Source organism: Enhydra lutris, unplaced genomic scaffold, assembly GCF_002288905.1.
Source record: "Enhydra lutris kenyoni isolate GAN:26980312 unplaced genomic scaffold, ASM228890v2 scaffoldscaffold28, whole genome shotgun sequence".
In the NCBI taxonomy this organism is placed as follows: Eukaryota; Metazoa; Chordata; class Mammalia; order Carnivora; family Mustelidae; genus Enhydra; species Enhydra lutris.
The window spans coordinates 3526275-3545666 of NW_019154112.1; the positions used below are offsets into that span (position 1 = coordinate 3526275).

The 19392-nt window shown below is 41.9% G+C and overlaps 1 pseudogene; it reads left to right on the forward strand.

Annotated features, from left to right (window-relative positions):
* The first annotated feature begins 297 nt into the window (after positions 1–297).
* On the forward strand, positions 298–18337 carry LOC111152448 (annotated as a pseudogene).
* Positions 18338–19392: the final 1055 nt, after the last annotated feature.

Consider the following 19392-nt stretch of genomic DNA (forward strand, 5'->3'; position numbering starts at 1 on the left):
ATGGGTCCAATAAAATATTTCACATGCAACTAGATCAAATCTTTAAAGTACTTAAATTAAAACAATCTTTTTCTTCCAGGAAATTTTCAAAATTGGATCTTAATACTGAATCTCTGACCAGCAAGAGATGATGCTTTTCATACCTGAGGCTGATTGGTTTTCAACACAGAGATCACCCAATCCAGAAACAAGTATCAATTCCTTGGTTAGTATGACTTTGTGTATGGGGTAAAAGATGGTCCTAGTCCTCACCGAGACTTACCTGCTCCCCAAACCCTGTCCTCTCTGTTCTCCAGCATGGCATGTCTGTGGTCCCCTAGAGGCTTATCAATGGCAGCTCTGATGGTGATATTGATGATGCTGAGCCCTCCCTGGCTTGGGCTAAGGACACATCACATAAGTACATAAGCCATTGTGGGATGGGGGAAGGAAGGGAGTTAGCTTTGTCACCACATCCAGGCCATGTCCCTTAGAAAATTATAACATTTTCTTCAGTGACCATCCATCTCTATTATATGGATCCCCACTTCTTTCCACAGCAAAAAACCCTGCATGCTTGCCCTATCTACAAGAGCTTCATAAGGGGCCTCCATACATATAGGCCATTTCTTCCTAATTCTCTTCTAATAAAATCTCTCCAGTCTTCCATCCCATTCATTCAGGTTCATGAGAAGATTTAGAAATAATGCTGTCCCAATAGTTTACTTCTGGTGGTTCCCTATTTTTTTTTATTTTATTTTATTTTATTTTATTTTTTTATTTTATTTTTGAAAGAGAATGAGAGCATATATCCACAAATGAACGAGATAGGAGGAGGAGCGAGGTAGAGGGAAAGAGAGAATCCTAAGCAGGCTCCAATGTCAGCACAGAACCCAACCTAGGGCTAGATTTCATGACCCTGAGATCATGAACTGAACTGAAATCAAGAGTCCAACACTTAAACAACTGAACGACCCAGGCACCCTCAGTGTTTCCCTTTTTGAGTTGAGTTATGCCAGTAAAAGGGTAAATTTGCTGAAAATTTTATAAAGAGTCAAAAGAGATTAGAAAGATCTCTTGCAGAAGATCTTGTGTTATGGCCTCAGCAGTATTCGTGATGTTAGTGCCTCTCCCTAATATGTAAAGATGTATCTAGGGGCCTCCCACATCCTCTCCTTTCCTTTTCTTCTGAACCCTAATGTTTATAAGCCCTGTATCCCTGTGCTGTAGGTTATCTGACAGAAGCTAGGATCTGTTTTCCCTCTATTTCTCCTGTGGAGAGCACCCAGGAACTGAAGCAGGGAAGCTTAGGGCTTGAAATGTTCCTATAGAAAAGGAGAATCTGTGGGGTGTCCTTTGATGCCTTAAAGAACTTAAAGCTTCTTCTAAAAACCTGGCACAGATTAGTGTTCAGTATGAACCTATTTTGACAAAAAATATATGAAATTCTATTTGCATAAGCCAAAACTAGTCAATTATCAGCAATTTTATATGATACAAACTGTACACCCTGAGCAGTGTACCAATAGTGTGAAGATTGCTTATATTCCTGGGGCTGAAAGTCAATTAAAAAGTCGAGTAACTCACTGGCCTCCTGGAGTCTTAGCCCCAAATTTCATAGGTTCTTTCACCATGCCCTCTCCTTAATTAGCCATGTTTTTTTGCCTTTCATGAAGGCATCAACCCTCAGTAGTATCACATTTCCACTGGATGAAATGAAATATAACAAAATGTTCTCCTTCTTAAAATCACCTTTCCTTACCTACGAATGTTTCCTCTGACTAGCAGGAGAAAGAGGAGGTTTGTCTAAATTTTCATAGGAAGCAAAGGGATCTAATGTGTCATCAGAATAAAAGAGTGTTGGAGCTTGAGCCCTTTGTTACTTTCCAGGATCCTACAATGATCAAGTCCCAGAACACTGGGTTTATTCATTTAGACCACAGATACTTTTCCAAGCAACTATTATATACTGGATTCTGTTTTAGGATCAGAGAATTCTATTTGGTTAAGAAAGAAAAGTCCCCTACAGTCATTGAACTTACCTAACAACTGGGGAGAAAGACAACAACTGAATACATATTTAACAAAAAGAGGGCACCAGTGTGGCTCAGTCAGTAAAGCATCTGCCTTCAGCTCAGGTCATGATCCCAGGGTCCTGGGATCAAGTCCTGTGTCAGGCCCCCTGCTCGGTGGGGAGCCTGCTTCTCCCTCTCCCTCTGCCTGCTGCTCCCCCTGCTTGTGCTCTGTCTCCTCATCAAATAAATAAATAAGATTTTTTTAAAGTATTTAACAAAAAGGGAAAAAAATTACGGAGAAGAATAATTACTCTTAAAAAATGCATCAGTGTAGTGAAACAGCATTGAATTCACCCAACTTCAGCACAAGGGCTAAGGAGCTCTCCCTGGAAAGTGACACTAGTTGACACATGAATGATGAGAACAAACCAGTCATTTGAAGGATCTAAGTGACAAGTATTCCAGGGAGAGGGAAAGGCCTAAGTATGGGAAGATGTTTGCTGAGTTTAAAAGACACAAAGAAGATGAGAGTAGCTGAAACATAGTGAGCAAATTGAGGAGTAGCATAAGATGAGGTTGGAGAGGAAGTAAGGAGCCAAATCATATTAGATCCTGATGGCCATGGTAAGAAATTCGTTTTTCTTTAGAGAGATATGTGGACTACCAAAGGGATAAAAGGTAAGTTCATTTATATTTAAAAGAATAATTCTAACCACCATTGGAGACTAGATTGTAGAAGTTCACAAATGGAGTCGGGGAGACTATCTAGGAACATGATGTAATTCTCCAGGGAAGACAGGCTTGTGGCTTTGTTTAGTATACTAGTGGGTGACAAAGATAGCAGTAAAGCAAAGTGAACAGGTTTGGGATAAATTTTTATATGACATGTTAATAAATTAAATGAGTGGAATGGGTAGAAAATCAAGCTTCTCCCTAAGGATTTTGTCTTCCATAATGACTATGTGGATGCTGATGCTGTTTATTGAGATAGGGAAGACTGGGGGAGGAAATTATTTCAAGTGGTGATTAGAAATAAAGATTTTTTAAGCTTGAAATGATTCTTGACATTTATGTGGAACTCTCAGCAGTCAGTAGAATATATGAGACTGGAGTTTAGGAGGAGGCCAGGGTTAGAGGTGGATATGTTGCTGTCATTGATGTGCATATGCTGTGTTAAATTCCAGGAGAGGAGGTCTCACAGGGACAGACTGTGTAGAAGACAAGAAAAGGCAAGAACTAAAGAGTCAGCAAAGGGAACTGAGAATGGTACCAGTGATGTTGGAGGAAAACCAACATACATGGAAGTCAAGGAAAGTAGTTTTTTTTCAAGGAGGAGAGTGTGGCCAGTTGTATAAGTAAACTAAGAGGTGGGTGAAGTGAAACATGACAGAGAAGTGAACTGGGTTTGGTGGATTTGACATTTGCAGATTCAATCAAGTATCTAAGATAAAAACTAGATGGGAGCATTTGAAAAAACAATGGGAGCCAAAGAAAGAAAAAATGGATTGAAGATGACTCTTTTGAGTAGCTGACCTCAGGGAAAGCCTGTGCTCTGGGATCAGGAAGTCAGCTGGACCTAAAGTATAAGAATAAAAGAACCTGAAGAGAAGCTGGGAGAACTTAAGAATCAGAGACATTCAGTCATCAGCAAGAAAACACTGGAGTGCCCTTGCATGCAGAGGTGACTTGTTATGCAAAAAGCCTTTAATTCATAGGGAAATATTTTAGCAACCCACGCTACACCAGCTATTATCCTAGGTGATGAAGATGGAGTAATGAAAAATGCAAATCTGATCTCTATCAGCATAAAGCATCATAACATTTTGCAGTTACCATGTAGCGAGCCTATAAATATCAGTGTATAATTCCCATGCCTACCCTATCCTATCTGCAGCAGATAAAAACATACATATCTATGGAATCTAAATTCAAAGTGATTTAGCCAGTGTCACATAGTATTGAAACGCAGATCATATAATATAAATCCAAGTATGTTGAAAATCCCTCTTTTCTATGTCAGCAGAGTTCTTTTGTATTAAGTTCATATATACTCCATTATTATGCATAAACCAATGTTCCTGCTTTTATATATTCAAATGGTAATTAGCGATAAAATTAATAGAAGAAAACTGCCAAATCATAACAAAGATATTATTTGCTTTAGGAGGTTAAGGTAGAAAAAGCTTATGAGTTTACATTCATAGGAGTTATAAAAATTAAAATGGTTATATATATTGAGGAATTATTATGTGATCAGCATAGGAAGAGTCAATATTTAACTTCACACTTAGTAATAACACTGTGAGAATATGATATTATTAAATCTATTTTAGAGATAAAGAAAAAAAGCTCATGGATATTAAAAATTGATCAAAGTAGGGCACCTGGGTGGCTCAGCGGGTTAAGCCTCTGCCTTCAGCTCAGGTCATGATCCCAGAGTCCCACATGGGCGGGTGGGGGGGGTGGTCTCTGCTCAGCAGGGAGCCTGCTTCCCCTCCCCTCTCTGTCTCTCTGCCTACTTGTGATCTCTATCTCTGTCAAATAAATAAATAAAATCTTAAAAAATAATTGATCAAAGTAGAAGCGCTCGTGTTTAAATTCAAACTTTCTGATTCTAGAGCTTGGGGTTCTAACTATTATTAGTGAATAGTACTAGACTGGGTAAAACTGATAAACTTTTGATGTTTATATGTTACAGTGTGTATCTTAGAGTTGGGGAGAGGGGCAAATGCTGCTAGTTTCCATATACAGAAAAAATTCATCCATTTTGCATTTACTACCTGAAAAGTTCCATATGAGTTCATGCTATGTGCCAGCTGTCATGGGCATGTATTGAAGAATACAAAGAAATATTAAATATACTCCTTCTAAGATTTTGTTAACAATTGGGCTAGGCTTTCCAAATAAAAAATAGGATACCCAGTTAAATCTGAATTTCAGGTCAACATTGATAATTTATCTGAAATCCAAATTTAACTGAGCATCTCGCATTTATGTTTGCTAAATCTGCAACCTTAAATTGGGCACATGAACATAGACTAACAGTGCTAACCATATAAGCTACATGTTGAACAGGACAGCAACTTCAAACATTTCTTATTTTTTAACATTCTCATCTGTCTAGAATATACTTAGAGAATTTCAGAATCGTAGCATAGACCTTAGAGATCTAATCCAGGCTGCACTCTTCTCTGCCGTCATGTTATAGGGCAAAAGGAGCTTAACAAAGGTCTCTATTCAAAGTCTGGGGACATGCTCATTTTTGTAAACTATCTATACAAGACTGTCATTATTTTCTTAGTTTCTCTCCTTCTGAGGGATTTGACTGCAGAAAAGAGAGTTCTACATCAGGCCAATGCTAGTAATTTTGATGCCTAATGGTACTGGGAGTAGGAGACAGAAAGTTAGAAAATAGATTATTTGGGACATTGAACAGGAATGAAATGGTTGTGGCTGTACTTTACTACAATAGATAAGCAGGGAACCAATAGCACAAAACTAAGAAAGAGAATGTGAAGGATAAATTATGACTTGGTGACTAAGGTGTTCTGGTACCAATTTCAGTGTGTAGGGAGGTTTTCCATACCACCAAGCAATTCTCCAACACCAGCTGGATGATCCTCAGTTCAGCTCAAGTCTAATGCTATCTACATGGAGATCCCACAGATTAAGGGCTCAGTCCCATAAGACAGCCCCTCTCCCACTTTAGATTCCAGTCAGAAATTCAGGTTGTCACCTGTGATTCTGATGGAAGGGACAAACTTTGGAGGTTCACATGACCCCTTATTTTTGGCTTTGATTAATTTGCTAGAGCACTCACAGACCTCAAAGAACATTTCACTTACCAGATTACCTATTTGTTATAAAAGGCTAAAATTGAAGAACAGCCAAATGAAAGAGATAGAGCAAGTATGGGGAGAGGGCACAGAGTTTTTGGCCCTCTCCAAGCACGCCAGTCTCCCAGAAACTTCACATGTTCACTAACCCAAAAGCTCTCTGAACCACGACTTTTAGATTTTTATGGAGGCTTCTTTACATAAGCATCATTGATTAAATCATTGGCCATTGGTGACTGAACCCCATCTTCAGCCTTTCTCCCCTCCCTGGCAGTCAGCAAGGATGAGACTAAAAGTTTCAACCCTCCAATCGCATGGTGGATTCTCCTGGCAACAAGCCCTCATCCCACAGGGGTATCCAAAGTCAACCTCATTAATGTAACAAAAGACACCTTTACTGCTCTTACCACATAGGACATTTCCAGAGTTTTAAGAGCTCTGGGCCAGAAACTAAGGCCAAATACATATTTCATATTATAAATCACAATATAACAATGACCAATTGCCAAGGAAAAAAATCAGTAAATTTTGGCCCTAAACAAATTTATTTTGCTAGAAAAACAGCTCTGTACTGGGACCAGATTTTTAGAAAACCTAAGTTTCATATAGGATCAAGATTTTTAAGAGGTATGATACTGGAAAATTTTTCTATGTAATTTTCCACTGCTTCATGATTAATAATGACTCTTTCACCACAGTTTTCTCAGATGGTTTTCACCAATGGTTCTCACACAGGACACGTTCACCCCCCTCCCAACCCTGTTCCTTCACCACATGAACATTTGACAATATCTTGAGTCACTTATGCTTGTCACACTAGGACTTTCTTCTGACAACCAGTGGGTAGAGGCCAGAGAGACTAAATAGTATAGTATGTTCAGAAAAGGCCACCCCAGCCCCCATCACCAAGATTATAAGGTCTAAAATATCTACAATGCTGTGGTTGAAAACTGTTTTACACTGTACTGCTTCTAAAATTTCTAGACTCACCCTTTATACACTCATTCACCTTCTAATTCAGTATTTCACGGTTTATTTTAGCTTGTTTCATTACTTTAAAAAACTAGAGAGTTGCAAAAATTCACTTTTTTGTTTAATCCATTTAATCAAAGCAAATGCAACTCTTCATTTCTATTTTTGCTTTAAGACAAATTTTTCAGTATTTCACACAGTCTTTATTAATTTTCAACAACTTGCCTTTTTAAACCTAAATGGTGGTGACAGTAACAACTATTTTTCAGTAAAATGTTTCTCAATTCTGCAGTAATTCCACTTTCTAGACCACTGATGATATCAGGAGCTTCCATTTATCTGCCTCACTTTTAACCACAGAGTTATTCTTTAACTCTTTTGGCATTGACAAATGACAAAACTAAATCAATTTAATAAAATGTTTGATATCCTTTATCCAAGGGAAAATAATCCATAGATTGGGGGAGTAAAGTGATTCAAAAACTGTGGAGCACTTTTCCCAAGGTATTTGGGCAAGTGTAAGTTTATAGAGCTTTAGAAGAGGGAACATGGAGGGGCGCCTGGGTGGCTCAGTGGGTTAAGGCCTCTGCCTTCGGCTCGGGTCATGGTCTCAGGGTCCTGGGATCGAGCCCCGCATCGGGCTCTCTGCTCTGCGGGGAGCCTGCTTCCCTCTCTCTCTGCCTGCCTCTCTGCCTACTTGTGATCTCTCTCTGTCAAATAAATAAATGGAATCTTTAAAGAAAAAAAAAAAAAAAGAAGAGGGAACATGGAAACTGTGCATGATTGGCTAAAAGATCGGGGGTTTCCATATAAGGTTACCAGGTCTTATTTTCTGGGGGAAGGTAAACTAGCTAAACTCAAGTTGGAGAATTGTAACTGGTATATGTTAAATTTCCTTGACAGGTGTTCTCTGTAGGTGCAGACTGTAAGTTTAGATTTGGGATATGGGTGGAATGCTTGGGTGGCCTCCATTTATGGGTCCTGATAAAGGAATTAGCTTTATTTTCACATTTCAATGACATAAAGACAAAAACACCAAAACATATACATTTATATCATAGATAACTATGTTTACACATGTTAAACTACAGAAGGACAAGTAAGAGCTCTGAGACACGTTTGACTCCTTAATTCATCAGGTCAGATTTACCAAATGAGTTTTGGGCACCAAAAACAAACAAGAAAAAAACTGATTTTCTAAGCTATCTGCATTGAAAATTCAGAAAAGGGATTGTGATCCTGTAATAGGATCATGGTTTTTCTCTCTTTAAAACTCTTCATGGTTTTCCATTACATTTAGTATAAAATCAAAATCCTACTATCACCCACAGGCTTTAAGGGCCCAGCCCCAAGTGACTTCTCCAATGTAATCTTTTCCCTTCCTTCCTCTCACTATCTGTGCTTCAGTGAACTTTTGTTCTGGTTTCCTAAGGAGGTTCACCATCAATTCTTTCAAGATTTTGTACAATTTATTACCTTTACCTGAAACAGGCCCCCCTTGCTCCCAAACACACACACACACACACACACACACACACACACACACACACATACACACCAGCTCACATCTCACATCTATTTAATCTTTCCTGTCACGTCTGGAATGTCACTCTTGAGACCACCTCTCTGGCACTCCAAGGTAACTGAGATCATCCAATTATTCTCGGCTCTAGAACTGCACACGTCTCCTGTGACGTTTCTCACCCCGCACAAAGTCTGGTCTGGTTGGGTTTTGTGCGTCACTTTCCCTGCATTTTCAGCTCAGGGAGTGGAGGGGACGCTTCTGTTTCCTTCTCTGGATTCGCAGGGGCAGCAGGGGCTTGAGCCTGCTGGGGCTAAAGCGAGTGTTCAGGGGGCGGCGAAGCAGGTGGGACGTGTTTAAGGCGGGGGGAAAGGGCTGTGGGAGGCGTGGAGGGAGGCGGGTGTCTGTCAGCCGCAGGCGTCCAGGAGGAGGCGGTGAGGGGCAAGTGTCCTCGCTGCTCAGGCTGGGGGTTCCGCCGCCGAGCCCGGAACCCAGTGGCCGCCTCTCCCGCCGCGCGCAGACGGAAGACGGGCGGTGTGTGCTGGTGGTTTGGGGGCGCGGGGGTTGCCAGCGAGGGTCGCCGCCGTCAGTGTCTTCCGGAAGCCCGCGGGTGACCGGATTGTCTCTGTCCCCACAGCACATTTCCTGTTCCTGGGGAAGTCCGAGTGTCATTATTCCAACGGCACGGAGCGGGTGCGGCTCCTGGATAGGTATTTCTATAACGGCGAGGAGTACGTGCGCTTCGACAGCGACGTGGGGGAGTACCGGCCGGTGACCGAGCTGGGGCGGCCGGACGCTCAGTACTGCAACAGCCAGAAGGACTTCATGGAGCTGAAGAGGTCCGAGGTGCACACCGTGTGCAGACACAACTACGGGGTGTTTGAGAGCTTCCCGGTGCAGGGGCGGGGGGCCAGGGAACGAGTGAGAGACAGACTCCGTCCAGGAGGAACACGCAGGATCTTGAGCCAGTCCAGGGTAGGAGGGTCCCTCTGAGAGCTCTTTTCAGAAAGATTGTGGTTGTGTCCGTGTGTGGCTGTGGGGAATGCGTGGATGTGATTGTGTGGATATGTCTGTGACTGTGGGGACACTGTGGTGTGTCTGTGTGTGACTGTGGAAAGAGTGGGAGGGGTGCGCTGTGAGTGAGGACGGAAATGTGTGAGCTGGGCTGTGGGCCTGGATGTGGGGGGAGGACACGGTGTATGAGGGTTCCTTTTTCCTTACATCGTGACCAACATTTGTAATGTCTTTTTGATTTTAGCCTTTCTGGATGCTATCAGGTGATAATGTCATTGCGGTTTTGATTTGCATTTCTTTGATCAGTGAATCTGTTGGCCATCTGTTAAGTGTTCCTTGGGAAAATGTCTATTCAGGCTGCCGATTTTTCAGATTTTTTAAAGATGTTATTTTTAAGTAATCTCTACACCCAACATGGGGCTCAAACAACTCAAGATCAAGATTTGCATGTCCTACTGAGCCAGCCAGGTGCCCCAGTCTGGTGTGTGTGTGTGTGGAATTGTTTAAGTTCTTTATATATTCTGGATATTAACCCCTTACAGCATAAATAATTTGCAATTTGCAAATACCTTTTATTCAGTAGGTTGCTTTTTTGTTCTGATTTCCTTCACTGTACAAAAGGTTTTTATTTTGATATCCCAACTGTATTGTTTTTGTTTCCTTTGCCTTAGAAGACATGTCCCGGCCGGTGCGACAAATCGACCAGGAACGTGAGGGTAAGAGGATGGTGAAAAGAAATTGAAACAAAGAGATGGGGGCAGGAGGAGCACTGAGGAGGATGTCCAACAGTGCCGATTTTATTCCACATCTTACAAGCATTTATAAGGCAAACCACAACAGGAGGAGTAATACATCGGTACCTAGTCAGATGACCCAAGTTCCTATAACAAGTTTACATTAACTACAAACAAATCTCATGATGCCAAGTAGTCACCGCTAATACCATTAGCTACAAGAAGTTACAAACAGGGAGTGGATTATGGCAAGTACAGAAACAAGGACCAACTAAGAATTCATGACCCTGACCACATTGTTCCCTTCTGTAGGGAGAGCGTGTGGGAAGTCACGTAGGCGAGCGCACAATACATAGCACAGACCCTTTCTCAGTGTTACTCAACTTTCCTGTCCTTGACCTCTTATCAAGGCGTCAGGACTTTAAAGGAGACACAAGTCGGGGCCTGGTTTGACCCAAGACTCCAACCATGCCCATGCCGTTGCCTCCAACATCCCCTTTTTTAAATAAAGCAAGCATATGAATTTGTGCCTGAGCATGCAGTCGTTGTTGTCCTGTACGAAACAAGGAAACTCCCCATCCTACAATCAATATAGCCAAGACAATGAATATGATAAAAATCCAAAAGGAGTATTTCATTATATTTCCAGGATTAAACCCGTGCAACCCATCCAAAATCTGAGATACTATAGTAGCAGGATTTTGTACATCTAGTCGTGAATGTCCTATTATTAGCAATTTCCTTTTGCAACTCTGCAAGATCTAGACTTACATTACTATGAAACCATATTCCTTGCAAATGTTTAACAGCATCCCAAGAATAGTTCAACGCTTTCAACGGAGTGACACAAATATGTTGAAATCCTCCATGACATATTAAAGACATTTGAGTTCTTAACACAGATAATTGCCCCCCCCCCCCCAAAAAATTCTACTGCTTCTTCCAATCCTTCCAAGCGGCTTAAAATTTTTTGGTCTATATGCTCTTGAGTAGCCAAGGAGTGAGAGGTATTTCAGGCTAGAGAATTCACGTGTGGCAGTTTGTACAGATTGCGAAAGAGCTATAGTAGAAACAGTAGCCGTAGCAATTAGAGAAATTAATACAGTTATCCCAGCAATAAGTAACCCTATAAAGCACTTAACTCTTTTTACCTGTGCCTGTAGTTCTAACACTAACTGATACCCATAATTAGCATACCAGGGTGTCCTACTTCCACAGGTAATAACATATGGAGGTTGCATAGTTATAAACACTATCATGGGACCTGTGCCTGACGAAGGCAGGGACACAGGTAGACAATGTGTTAACACACAATGGTCACAATGGATATTATGCAATAGATGTCCCCCTTGGAAAGAGATGAGAACTTTTGATCCCAAGCCCACTACCAGTAAAAAAAGGTCTAGGAACACAGGCCCGCAATGTCAGATTGAAGTCTTTTGTGGCAGTATAACCAACTCCTGGCTATTTGCACTCCGATTGGTCCCAGGGCAGCAACCAGTTTCCAGAGTTCTGCATGAAACATCCCTCCAGCTGTAAAGGGGGGAGACGACGTCTTCTCCGTCTGTTCTGGCCGTTCAACGTGAGGCGAGCCATCCTCTGTTGGAGACGCGAGGATTCGGCACCACCTTTCTGGCATCCAGCGTGGGGTGTCCTCATCCTGCGGAAAAATACAAACAAACCCTCGCCCTTTTCGGAGCACTGGGTCTGGACCTTTCCATACTCCAGTCAAAGGATCTTTCCACCGGGTGTATGGAAGCGGAGAAAAATCAGGATGCCAAAAGTGTTCAGCCGCTGTCTGATATCATCCACATATAAAAAATTTAAAACATAAAGAGTTAAAATTAAATGCATATGAGGAGAGTATATCACTGTTCCCTGTAGTATCTCCCCTCTTTTAATTTTTTGAGATTATTTAAGGGTACATTAGCTCTTTCGACAATGGCTTGTCCTTGTGAATTATAGGGGATGTCCATTGAATGTTCTGATTTGTTTGCAAGTAAGTATTTTTACATTTTTGTAAGTCACAGATATCTTAAGAAAAAAAAATATACCTAGTCTGGAAGGGCAAACATTAGAGAACCAGCAATGTTTAAAATAAGACAAAACATTAAGAGACAACATTACAACTTCCTTCAGTTCATCTAGTCCCATATTACTAATTCTGGTTTACTCCGAATGCAGCTTTTACTTCTGGAAATTTTTACCCATTTCAGTTCCCAGGATTTTAACATATCAAAGACCTGTATTTGTCCTGAACATCTCCCATTTGACTTTCCTTTAGGGCAGTTACCCAAATGTAAAAGCAAGGTTTATCCTTGGTTTAGGAGTACTGAGTAATTTAGCATATCAAGGAAAAGTCTTGAGTCAAAGAGGCTTCATTTACAACTCTGGGCAGGCAAAGAGAAAACCATTTACATTTTCTCTAACAGCAGATCAATTATCTAAGAAAACTTTGTCCTTTTGAACAGAGACAATTTCAGTCTTATACCAATGTACCATTAAAACCCATTCATTTCAATCTTAGTCCGTCCTGACCATCCTAAATTCCATTCCAAAGATTTCCCTCTGCAAACCTTCTACAACTTTCTTTTGCATCCAGGTTTTGTCCCAAGCCATTTCCTTCCAACCATCTCATTTAGGACAAAATTACCTTCTCTTAACAAATTGCATTCTCATTTCTTAAATCTTTTTTACATATCTCCTACTTTCTTACATACAGGGTTGCTTTCTCATTTCCAAGAGCCTTTCTATACCAGTGTCTTTCCTCTTTTTTCTTCCTAAGACAGTTTTCTGGGTTTCCCTCCCATCCTAAATGATGTCGCAGACAAAGGGAGGGGGATCTTTCAGATGCTGTCCTGCTCGCGTCCCTCGCGGGAACTTAGGAACGTCTTAGGTAAGGTCTGTCCGTATAAACCCCGGACCAGGCTACTCCGTGGAGTAGATGACCATTATGCCATATGACGCCCCGTGAGATTCAGGGTGCAGCCCACTCAGACTCCGTAGCTGAAGCAGTGGAGCCACACAGACACATTCACACAGGCACTCTTCAGATTCAAACAGGTTGGACACCCTCCCCTTTGGGTATCCCTGGCTAATGGGAGGGATCAGTCTCCCCTTCCATTCTTTACAAATGGATCTAGCTCAAACAGTGGCCCTGGGGCTGTTACAACAGAATTCAGTTAAGCACAAAAGATGTTTACCAACAGATTTCAAAAGCACAAACCTAGTTCCAGTGACTGCTCTAGCATTTTATCCCATTTGATTTAAAGTTTCAGGTTAGCAAAGACTTTAAAGCTACTTTAACAATTACCCATTAAAACTTTGAGACAGACAATTAACCATCAGTTTAGTCATCTCTGCTAACAGATTTCAACAGATTTTAACAAGCACGAGCTTGTCTTTAAAAACTCTGAAGTTTCACATTTACTACTGTTAACTCAAAAGACATGTTTACCCTAATTAACCCAACTAACTTAGCTTAGTTCAAATACTGATTTATGTTCCACCTGGGCCCACTCCATTTCGAATGTTTACCTGAGACACGGTGGGAAGATCTGGAGTGGGGGGTGTTAGGTCCAGGGGGCGCTCTTCTTGTTTCCTGACAGTGAAGAACAGAACAAAGTGCCACAAGAAGGCAGAGAAAGGGTTCCCAGTTCTAGAGCTCATCAGCTCCAAGAGAGGAGCAGATGCCATGCTTTCCCGCCAGCAAGGGGGGAGGGGTTAAGCAGTCTCCATTGGGCCAGAGAGGGCAAGGAATGTCCCCGAAACAAAGTTTGTTTTGGCAGCTGCTTGGGAATATTCCTTAAAGTCATGTCTCAAGTTAGACTAACCCCAGTTGGCTCCAGTTATAGCCATGAACACGAGAAATGAGTAAAGGAGAAGCCCCCACATCTATTAGGAGAAAGAGAGAGAAAGGCAGAGTCCCCTTTGCTGGGGATGGCCCAGCAACCTGGGTTTACTAGAAGAAGGCTTATTTACGTAATTATCTGCAAGGCCCTTTTAGAGACCTTGGACCCTTTTTGCTTCATAAGGGCCTGCAATGCAGTGACAAAAAGATCCTGGTCTAAGGATTGAGAATACCTCATGTTATTTTACTCCTGCTGTCACCCCTCAACCCGGGCTCCTCTTACCTGAATCTTGGTAACTACTTACCTGTATATGCGTGCTCCCTTGAAACGTTCTCAGGTCCCTGTTCGGGCGCAACTTGTCGGGGCCGGCGGGACAAATTGACCAGGAACGTGAGGGTAAGAGGATGGTGAAAAGAAATTGAAACAAAGAGATGGGGGCAGGAGGAGCACTGAGGAGGATGTCCAACAGTGCCGATATTATTCCACATCTTTCAAGCATTTATAAGGCAAACCACAACAGGAGGAGTAATACATCAGTATCTAGTCAGATGACCACAAGTTCCTATAACAAGTTTACATTAACTACAAACAAATCTCATGATGCCAGGTAGTCACCGCTAATGCCATTAGCTACAAGAAGTTACAAACAGGGAGTGGATTATGGGAAGTACAGGAACAACAAGGACCAACTAAGAATTCATGACCCTGACCACATTGTTCCCTTCTGTAGGGAGAGCATGTGTGAAGTCACGTAGGCGAGCACACGACACATAGCACAGACCCTTTCTCAGTGTTACTCAACTTTCCTGTCCTTGACCCCTTATCAAGGCGTCAGGACTTTAAAGGAGACACAAGTCAGGGCTTGGTTTGATCCTCCATGACTCCAATCATGCCATAACCTCCAACAAAGACATATCTAGAAAAATGTTACTATGGCCAGTATCTGAAAATTTATTGCCTCTTCTCTTCTAGGATTTATTTTAAAGATTTTATTTATTGGACACAGAGAAAGAGGGAGAGAGAAAGCCCAAGCAGGGGGAGCGGCAGGCAGGGGAGAAGCAGGCTCCCCTCTGAACAAGGAGCCCCATATGGGGCTGAATCCCAGGACCCTGGGATCATGACCTGAGCCAAAAGCAGCCCCTTAACACAACTGAGTCACCCAGATGCCCCTTTTCTAGGATTTTTATGGTATATGCCCTTCTTAATTCTGAAAACCCTGAAGTAAGTGTACTGTGTGCCAAACCATTTCACTGAGAAAAAAATATAAGACAAATTTTGGGGGGCTGGGGGAAACTTTGAATCACCTCTTCCCTCTAAGGCTTCTCTTAGGTAAATTTATGGGTACTTTTTTTTTTTTTCTGAGAGACAATGTTTTCACATAGTTGAATTTATTGTAAAACTATCTTTTGAGTTCTAATTTTCCTTAACATTAACATACTGAGGTTTCTCTTTTTATGCTAATAGGATGTAAGTAGCTAATACTATTACTTTCTATAGTTAAAACAATTTACCTCACATTCCCCTTTGTTAGATTTTTTTCCAAAGTTGACACTAAGTTGGAAATTTTTTTTTATTTCAGAGATTCTTCTATTTTTTTCACATACTTAAATGCCAATTGTAATTACTGCTCTAAGTATTATCTATTATCCATTATCTCTGAGATCCCAGTTTTTTTCAATGACTTTATGTGTTCCCTATGTAGTAGGATTCTTAACACTTAGCTGAAATTTGATTCAGCATTTCCTCCAGTTTCTGGTATATATATGATTCTGTTTTATTTTCCATGTTGAGAATTTATACATTTCTACTTACTGAGATATACTGTAAAATTGTTGGCAATGATTCACCATCAATCTTAAATCTGCTATTTTGTGGTATTATATAAAAGTTGTCCATTTCTTTAAAATGGTACTTTAAATACCAGTTGTATTAATTTAATATTAAATACCAATTGTATTAATTGAGGGCCTGGTAGTACCAGAGGTAGTCTCAAATATTAAACACAATATTAATGAATCCCAGATGTTTCAAATATCAGTTTAGAAAAAGAGAAAATTATAAAATGATAACAATTCCAATAAGGACAGAGAATGATTAGCTGAGTATAAGGATAAGAACTTTCTAATGAATGACTTTCCTTCCTTCTTTCCCTCTGTAACTCATAGAAATGTAAAACCACCTCTGTCTATTCCTGCAATCCAGGGTGGAACCATTTCTGTGATTTTTGAAGGTGTGAATGCACCAACATTCCCACAAACAACTGCTGTTCCCCAATTTCTTCATAATGCTTTGAGTCATATTTTCTCTCATAGGTAACAAAAACAATAAATAGTTAACATATCATGAAGGCTCAGTTCCAGCCAATGTTTTACATATTGTAGACCCAATGAACCTCATAAAAATTCAAGAGGTAGTTAGTATTATTCCCCCCCTTTGTAGGTGAGACAACTAAGGCACAGAAGAATTTGAAAACTCTCCCAGGTTCAACCAGTAAGAGTCAGAGCTTGGATTTAAACCCAGGCAGCCTAGCTCCAGAAGTGACACTTTTGGTTCATATTCTTATGTTAGGCAAAGATTTGTAAACACTTTTCATTTGTAAACAACAAATGAATAAGTGTTTTACACTATGAAAAAGAAAAACCCACAAATTTCTCCAACATCTCTCAAATCTAATGGACACATATGGTCAGGATTAAATTCAAGACTCGTGATACTGGCTCTTATTGGGCTACATGGCCAGCTTTGGGGGAAGAATGCTTGAGACTCAGCCTGGGCCCAGCAACCAGAGGCAGTCAGGCAGCCAACCAGGGAGACTGAGTCCGTCTTCCTCACTGAGTCCCTCTACCTCTTCTCTTCTAGTTAAGCCTATCCTGTATCCTGGGAAGACCCAGCCCCTGCAACACCACAACCTCCTGGTCTGCTCTGTGAATGGTTTCTATCCAGGCCACATTGAAGTCAGGTAGTTCTGGAATGGCCAGGAAGAGGAGTCTGGAGTCGTGTCCACAGGCCCAATCCATAATGGAGACTAAACCTTTCAGACCCTGGTGATGCTGGAGGCAGTTCCTCAGAGTGGAGAGGTCTACACCTGCCAAGTGGAGCACCCCAGGTTGATGAACCCTGTCACCGTGGAATGGAGAAGCTTTCTGACCTCCTAAGTTCCTCACCCACTAGGGAGGGCACTTTGCTTTTCCTGAGTGTCAGGGTTCTCCCTCCTTACACCATGTTTTCATTTGCTCCATGATCTCTTCTCTTCAGCACAGATCACTGGGGGTAGCCTGGTAATTGTCTCCCAAATGCCTAACTCCCAGGGAGGGGATTATGCCTTGCAGGCAGAAAGAGGTCATCCCCTGTTGTGATCCCTCCATGATATCACAGGTCATGGTTCCCCTTGACCCTGGGCACCAGTCCCATGCCTCTGGTTGAGCTTCTGCTTCTGGTACTGTTGCTTTGACTTGCTCATTGTGATCTCAAAAGAGGTAGGTAATCTACAGTGAAGGGACCTTCCTGACATGAGAGAAATCCAATTTCAGCTGGGCTTTCTGTTAGCTCTATCACCCTGGACAAGCTACTCAAACCTCGTGGAGTCCTAGGCTCCTCATCCATCAGATGTTGAAGTAGTGGGTTTATCAGAGCTGTGATATTTAAATGAGCTCATTGCCTGAATCTTGTACATATTCAGTGTGATTTTTAAATCTCTTTTATGGTAATGTCCAGTTATTCTAGTTCTTTCAGAGCAGACTTCTTCCCCCGTTCTCAAAGTTCTGAATCCCCGTGTCTCCATCAAAGAAGTTGGATTTCGAACCAAAATAGCTTCTTCTCTTAGGGACACAGTCTGACTCTGCACAGAGCAAGCTGCTGAGTGGAACTGGAGGCTTTGTTCTGGGTCTGCTCTTCCTCGTGGTGGGGCTGTTCATCTATTTCAGGAATCAGAAGGGTAAGGCACCTGTTGGTGAGCCTCCACCGGACATTTCTAGAGGAAGAAACATGGCTTTGTTTAAGTTAATTCTCCTGTCAGTGTATAAAACTTATCCTAACCTGGTCAACCTCAGATTTCCCAGAAATCCAGAAATCAACATTCCATGGTTACTGTGAAGTATAATACGCTGTGGCCTGTGGAGATAAGAAAAAATGTTAACAGGCATGGAGATCATGGGTAGAAAACCTGGGGCAGCGTCACTAGTGAAATCACACTGCATTTGTGTGAAACTTCCTGGGTCACACCTCTCACTTTCTGGTCTCCTCTCCACCCTGGTATCATGCAGTGCAGTTTGTGGTGTTAGAGAAATCTAGGCGGGGCTCTGGAGCTGGGGACATTGTATCTGGGGACAGATTTGCCTCTATACTTTTAAGTATATATGTTCCCCCTCTCTTTTCAGGCCACTCTGGACTTCAGCCAACAGATAATCCTCTTTAATCCTCTTTTAGAGGTAGACTTGATCTGCTAGAACCAATGGTAGAGACAAGCCAGGAGACAGAAATAATGAGAAGCAGTTTGCAGTAAAGCTCCTTTTCACCACTTAATAAATGGTCTGCACTCGAAAATAGCATTGGCTCAGGGAGATCTGAGAATACGTTCTTCTTCTTACTGCAGGGCTTTAACTCAAGGCCCTGGGAGAGGGGAGAAGAGGCTGCTTGGAGAGGTGGGTCTGGAAACAACACTCTGCTCTGTCTCTGCAGGTCTCCTGAACTGACGTGGAGATGGTGACACTCCAGGAAGAACCTTCCTTCTCAGCTTCTTTCCAGAGTGAAATGCTTCCCGTTCTCATTGTTAGGGTACGGAGTCGACCACCCCTCAATTAGACCGAGAACACTCTCGATAATGCAAGTCACACAGCGAGGTTGATTTCCAGCTAGCTGGGGTCCAAGTATCCGCCTGGTGCAGCAGGTTTCAACAAGGACCCCGAGCACTCAAAGCCAAGGGTTTATATAGCATTTTCAAGGCACTTTCCCATAGCTACATACATATCTTGTGCCCCACTTTGACAGTTTAACTTTGTTTAACCTTTGCCACCCAGCATCACCCTGGCGCTATCCTGGCGGTTAAGTGAGATTTAGGTTTAGAAGAAATTTAACTTTATTTACATTTCCTTCTGCCTCAGCCTCCCTTAGTTTTATGGTGGGGAGGGCGACCTTAGGCCTTGAGGAACTGAGCCATTTGTCTCTAGAAATTGGGCCATTGAAGAGATAGCCCTTTTTGTTGTAAATCACCAGGACATTTGCAAACCAAGGGAGACTCCTGTCTTGCAGGATTGTGATCTCTGCAAGTTAAACTATTTGTTTTTCTTTAACATTTGGTCCCTGTGGCCATCGCCTAACCGCCCTGGTGGTATATGATTTCTTAGGTTTTAGCTACTTTCTCTTATCTCAAGTTACGTGCGCCCTGGTTAGGGACACTCAGTAAAATGGCTTCTTGGCCTTCAGGATGGCCATTCTTATGCTAACCCACTTTTACAGTGCAAGGTGCCAGCT